The sequence below is a fragment of the Megalobrama amblycephala genome, linkage group LG3 (assembly GCF_018812025.1).
Source record: "Megalobrama amblycephala isolate DHTTF-2021 linkage group LG3, ASM1881202v1, whole genome shotgun sequence".
Taxonomy (NCBI): domain Eukaryota; kingdom Metazoa; phylum Chordata; class Actinopteri; order Cypriniformes; family Xenocyprididae; genus Megalobrama; species Megalobrama amblycephala.
The window spans coordinates 11,328,846-11,336,288 of record NC_063046.1 but is presented as its reverse complement, the minus strand read 5'-3'; positions in this window follow the sequence as shown (position 1 = coordinate 11,336,288).

The following is a 7,443-nucleotide window of genomic DNA, read 5'->3' as shown; positions in this document are numbered from 1 at the left end:
AGTAATCCTAGAATATAGTCTATCATCTTGTGCAATGCTGGTTGTACAATCTAATAGCAGTTGGTAAAAAGGACTTCCTAAAACGCTCCTTGTAACAGCAGGGATGAATTAATCTTGAGCTATAAGCACTTGCAAAAGCTTGAACTGTTTGAAGGGGATGACAATCATGATGCATCATAAAAAACAGTTTCCTATCTCCTCTAAGGTGAGGTGGGTAACACCCTACCCACAACAGAACCTGCCTTCTTTATAAGTTTGTTTAACTTATTCTTCTCCTTTTCCAACAGTCCCCCTCTCCAACATGTGACAGAATACAAGATTACAGATGAGACTACAAAAAGTGAGTCATAAAAGCTCTTAAGTAGTACTTGACATACCCCGAAGGATCTTATCAAGTGAATACAACTCTGACCCTTCTTATAGACTTGTATCGTATTGTCAGACCAGTTAAGCTTGTTGTTCAAATATACACAGATACTCATAAGCTGTTACAATCTCAATTTCTGACTCTGGTATATTTACTGGTACCACTTGCTGAGGAAATCTGCTAAAATCAACCACAGTGTCCTTTGTCGTACTATCATTTAGCCTAAGACTGTTTATCTCACAACAGTCCAGGAAACTCTTTAATAGCTCCCTGTATTCACTCTCATCACGGTCCATTATACAGCCAACAATTGCTGGATCATCAGAAAATTTCTGGAGATGAAAGGATTCTGAGTTATACTGAAAGTCCTCTCAATATTGTTATGTGTAACTTTTAAAAATAACATTGCCAAACACTGTTGGTCATGTTTCTAAAATAAGCAATTGAAATATAATGAGTAATATCTTGCTACGGGAACTAAGCTGGTCCACACATCCCCTCAAGAATTCAGCAATATCGCCTCACAACACTGTGAAAGTGAAGCTATTATAGCTGGGTCTACCAGCACCAAGCCAGAGTGTCAGACTCTACTAATCTAACACATTACAGTGATTTTCAGCAGGGCGTTTGATCCACCTGTGTCAGAGTGCTGCTACTTCATGTGCCAGGAAATGCCTTGAGATTACAGGCCATCACCCATTAATTATGTGGTTCAATGCAACTCCTTGCATTGACTTCAGTGTGTATGGAGGGTGAAGTATTTTCGCAGTTTCGCTATTTGAGGGCTTATACCGACTCGTGATTTCTCCTGGATCAGTGTAAATAAACAGGAGGTAGAAAACAGATTCCTGCCAAAAGGAAAGAAGCCAAAAGCAATGACATGCTTACTGGACAGCAGAATAAGACCCTGGCATTAATATATGGGAATCTGATTTACAAGTCTATAGTTAGAGGCCAAGATCTACACTCCAACAGACAGCATGCTGTGGACACACACACATATTTTCTGGAAACATACACACACACAGGGCACCGAGAGCTTAACATGATAGCCCGTAATTAGACAGGACACAAAGGTCGTGGCCAAAATCTTAGATGCTTTGGACAAAAACCTGGAACATAATTCCACAACCAAAATAAACTCCCTCCATCTCCTCTTCCTTTGCCTCTGTTCTTCCCCCTTAGCTTCTTCCGCTCTTTCTTTCTTAAAGGTATGCAATGAATATTACGATAAATTTATCGGAAAAAAATACTGCGATAATATTTTGGTCATGTCACCCAGCCCTACTTTTTAAACGGATGAGGAGTGATATCAATCGCCACCAGAAGTTGTTACAAACAGCTCCATCCGACATACTGAAAAACACAAATATGGAGGATAATCTAACACTTTTCCTAGGATTCCACCTGTCCTTCACAGGGCCTTGAAAATGCTGCAGTATTCACTAAGTTAAATATTCAGTTAATCAGATTTTAAAGTAGTGGTTTCCTTTTGATGTTATGGCAGTCATTGATCTGCAAGAATGTGACGATGTATGCGAAATGAACATTTCACAGGTTATTAGCAGCTGACCGCAGAGATCTGATCTTTTCAGAGAGTTGCTGAAACACAGGTCAGAGTGAAATGTACTGAGAGGATGAATAGGGGGAGGAGGGGGAGAGAAGCGAGAGAGACAAAGCACTCACAAGCCTTATGGTGGAGCCTTAGGGACATCTCAAGGTCGGTGGCTGAGAGTAGCTGGAGAGCTGCAGGGCAACAGAGGCCACAGGTAACACCTATTACATCACTCAACAACCACATTAATCCTCACAGTCACAAAAATTATTGTGAATAAATGATCTGATGTTTACTACAGTTTGCTGAAATAAAGCCTAAAGATTATTTCAGGTCACTCCGGGTTGTCGAGTCAAACCTCTGGTTAAAGAACCTGTCTGCACTGAACTGAAATCAATTTTTTCAAAACATTATAAAAGCCAAGTAAATTCTCACTACTTTTTTAAAATAAAGTTTTTCTGATTAACTAAATGAAATATCCAGTCTGAGCTAATTGGTTAGGAGGATGAAATCTGGAGTTTCAAAACAAACAAACAAATAAATCAAGCTACACTACCATTCAAAAGTCTGGGGTCAGTAAGAATTTTTTTTAAAGAAATTAATACTTTTACATTGTTACAAAAGATTCATATTTTAAATATTATTCTGTTCTTTTGAACTTCCTATTCATCAAAGAATCCTGAAAAAAAATCTAGCATGGTTACTACGAAAATATTAAGCAGCATAATCAGCATATTAGAATGATTTCTGAAGGATTGTGTCATACTGAAGAGAAGACTCAAGTAATGGCTGTTGAAAATTCAGCTTTGACACAGGAATAAATTACAATTTAAAATATATTCAAATTGAATACAGTTATTTTAAATTTTAATAATATTTCACAATAATATATATATATATATATATATATATATATATTTTTTTTTTTTTTTTTTTTTTTTTTTTACTGAGCAGGTCTTTCTGGTACACAGATTATGATCTGTAATACTGATTTCCGTTTTAAACATCAAAAGAAATAATTCCTTGCTGTGTAAAACCCCAGAAGTGCCATTTACACACACACACACACACACACACACACACACACACAGACACACAGAAGTAATTTAAGTCAGCAAGGAGCTCACAATAGGTTCACTGCACAATTTCACACTGCTGAATACTTTGTGCAGCTGAACTGAGAGCTGTTGAAAGCTCTTGACCACACTCCTCCTTAAGCAAATCTTCCATATAACTGTATACACCTTGAATCAATGCAAAGCTGCACAAATGGGATGAGGGAAGCCAGGCTAAATACTCAAACCGCTTCGCACAGTCAAGGATGAGAGAGTAACCAAGCATACCTGCCTCAGCTGAAAACAATCACAACCGGCTCTGCTATGGAGGGTGTGTGTGTGTGTGTGTGTGGGAGGGGGGTGTAGCTTATACGCTTTACAGACAGCATACTAATGCAGAAGTAAACCAGGGAAGCACGTCTGCCAAAGTCCAGGATTAGTTTGGGCTTTTCTATAGGATGTGGTATGCAATTATATGCAGGATCTAAAGATGGTTTTAGGTAAGCACATTTAATCGTGGAAGGTTGGGGAATGCAGACAGAATGCTCTGAACGTCACTGTAGAGAACTTTCACCTGATCTATATATTTTTTACAAAAACCAAAAGCTTCCAAAACTCTCCATAAATAAACATGCTCAACACGATCAAAGGCTTTCTCTTGATCCAATGATATTAAACCACAATCTAAATTTCAAGAAGATCTCTAGTCAGGGAAACATTATCAAACATTGACCTACCAGGGACACAGTATGTCTGGTCAGGACCTGGTCCATACCCTCTGCCAATCGAGTAGCTAAAACTTTAGAGAGCAGCTTGTAGTCACTGCATAGGAGGGAGACCAGCCCCCAGCACTTGATGTCCATCAGATCACCCTTCTTGGGTAGGAGAGTCAAGACTGCTCTGCGGCAACTCAACGGCATCAGCCCTCCGGCTAAACTGTACCATCAGCAAGTCTTCTCCAAGCTCTGACCAAAATGACTTATAAAAGTTGACTGGCCGGCCATCAATAACTGGTGCTTTTCCCAGCTCCATACCTTGGAGGGCTTTATGCAGTTCCCCCATGGTCAAGGCACCTGAAATCTTTGCATTGACTTCCTCTGACGCTTAAGGAAGATCATCAAAAAAAAAAAAAAATCACTATCATCCCTATAATCTGGACCCAGTTTTTTTTTTTGTTTTTCCTTTTTTTTGTATAAAGAAAATAAAAAGTGACTGCTCTCTTACGAATGTCTTTTGGGGTCACTCAACAATGCTCTAGATTCAGTACGTAAAGCATGAATGACCCTGTTCTGTCTATTTTTCCTTTCTAAACTGAAAATATACCTTGAGGGGGCATCCACCTCATTTACACTTAAAAAACGTGACCTGATCAGAGCACCCTGTGTTTTAACCCTTCTTCTTAAGTCTTCTTATTTTTTATGAGAGACTTTGATTTCCAGGCAAGTGAGCCAATTCTTGCAGTTTTAAAATATCAGTCTCTAAGTCACGATTATCTCTTTAGTGACATTCTGGAAGTATTGTTGACAAAACCGTTTTATCTGAACTTTTCCAAAATCCCACCATTGTTGTAGATTTCTAAAAAATTCTTTGTAGTTTTAAAAACATCCCAAAATTTTTTAATACTTTCTTTAAAACACTTATCCAATAAAGTGGTATTTAGATGCCAATAAGCACTCTTTGGGTTAATAGAGTTTAAAAAGATAGAACACTGCACCATACTATGATCTGAAAGACATGATGGGGTAATAAAACAACTCTTAACAATACTGTCATTATGCTTAAAAACATAAAACCTATCCAGTCTTGCAAGTGTATTGTTTTTGCTCTCCATTAAGCTGTCTCCAAATATCAATTAATCCATGCGTTTTTAATAGCTGAACAAGACACTGACGTGAGGGTAAATGGGGTTCGATGTGATTTTTAAGTTGGACTCTGTGCAATTAAAATCACCACAGAGCACAAAGCATTTAAAAATAAAATTATTTCAACAGCGGAAGTTGGTGTATATATATACACTTAGCAAAAAGAATAGCAACGCCACCACTTAGTGAAAAACAGCAATCCCATTCCATTCTACTGCCCAATCAGCAGCAATATTAAAATCAGTTTGTTTCTCTTGTAACAGAGTAACATCAATTTTTTTTCTGATGAATTATTTAAAATAATTCAGCTCTTTTGTGCATATCTCTAGCACCATTCAGATTCAGAGTAGCAACATTAACATGACACATACTTAAGGAAAAGAAAAGAATCCCTGCCCACAGGAACATTGTATTATAATACATGGAATTAGGCTTTCTCACTGTCCTCATTACCAAGCTCAGGGTTAAGTTTCCTCACAATTTTTTTCAGCCAATAAACCTCTTTATTTGTAAAGGAGCCCTCCATCATGAAGCACCTTGTTTTCTCAACAAACTGTTTTATGTCAGGAAAGTATTCATTATTCTCTTATTTTTAGTAGCTCTGAGGAACAGTTTAATGTCATCTACCTCATAATGATGTCCAGAAAAATCACTCTGAGAAAGACTAACACTTGAATCAGAAGATTCACTGTCACTTTCCATTTAATCTTGATCACTTAACTCAGTTATATCTGCTTTCTTTGCATGTCTGACAATCAGAGCTTTACCAGACTTCTTTCTTTTTAACAGGACTTTAAAATCTGCCTGGTTTCCATTCGATTGTCATCACATACATTTTTCACAGTAGATTACAAGTCATTACTGAAAGCATTGTTTAAATGCATATCTGTCTCAATAACGGCTACCCCCACCTGAACATTAGACACTTCAACAATAGAAGCTGTGCTTTGAGGCACTAATTCTTTTAATTTCGCTAATTCTAATGCATCATCATTTTTGTCCTTCACTACTCCTAACCCTGATACGCCCAGAGTCTCGTCTGACACCGTGTCCTAACCAGACGCGACGCGACGCTGCGACAAGCGATAAAAGTATGGAAGGCCAAAAGGGCCAAAAACACGTGAATTAACAACATGTTAAATATCTTCCATATAAAAGTTATCTTTACCATGTTAATCTGAGTTTTTGACCTAACCAGCCGCGACGGCGACACACGAATATTCTATTTTATAAACGGTTTCTATTTCTCCGCAACGTCGCGGCTGAAACAGCAACACAAAGTATGCCAATGATATTATCAGGTACTGTTTGTGTGCTTCATTTAATGATACAAGCATCTAACGTGTGTTTGAATATAATTCTGTGTTGACAGCTTTTAGCTGTAATGAAAACAACACTAATTCACCTCAGATCTTGAAAATAAATAAATGGGCACAAGAATGTTCAAACTGTCAACTCAATGCAAACAAACAAGTGCATTCTATGACAAAGATTGGTTCAGTCACTATGTACTTGAAACAAAGTTTCTATTGTGTAATATTTTTTAATTTTACTATGTACTTGCCCATTTCATTGTGTCTGCTGTGCTCTTGCCGAGAGAGCCCGCCCACACTCTCTTCTGATTGGCTGTGGTTTTTGATTGAATTTATCGCTTCTCATTGTCGCGTCTAGTGTGTACAGTCAAATTGCTTGTTGCTGGAATCTTATCGCATCACGTCTGGGTAAGACACGGTGTGACGGTCCTGCTTCATCGGGTTCAGCATTAACTACATCACTTCTGACAGCGGCAACGTCATCATCAGCTGACGGGACAAGCACGGATAAGATGACCAGATTGCCCACAATTCAAACATTTCATTTTATCAGTTGTTGCGTAAATAATGTAATTGTACTCATCAGCCCGAAAGTGCAAGGATGCATCTAACTCAGCATCGTCGTTCATAATCATGTAAACGAAACGCTTAAACAAAACAACATTATAGTCTATCACAATATCTCATCACATAAGAATGGTGGTACATTGGACAATGTGACTTTCTTTGATGGTGTAGTAGAAAGTGGAAGCACAGGAATAAAAGATCATCAACAATCCCTGTTGTTCATTAGCCTTTTCAACTGTGCGGAGAAACATAACAGTAGCATTATTCATCCTGGAGGCAGACAGTATGCTTTCATGCCCAACAACATCACCCACTGCCAGCCACCGCCATCATGCTCCCGATAAAACAGGTAGCACTCGGCCCAAAACAACTACAATGTAAACCAAAAACACAGAACAACAACTAACAAAGAGAAAAGACAGAAAAAAAGAGGAAAAAGATTCACTCACAGAAATCCAACCGCACTCGCACCACTCCAGTCCACATACTCACCCCCAGCAATCACACCGGAAGTGAGAGAGAGAAAGAGAGCTTTTTTTTTTTTTATTTCAACACACCTTTATTACCACTTTCAACAACATAATACAATCAATTCCTACACAAAAATCATTTTCAAAACAAAATAAACAAACAAAGATTAAATTAAAAAATTGTGAACTCTAAACTCCTATCACTAACTTCATACAGAGCCCCTTTGGAACATCGAATCATTTCAAATCGCGTA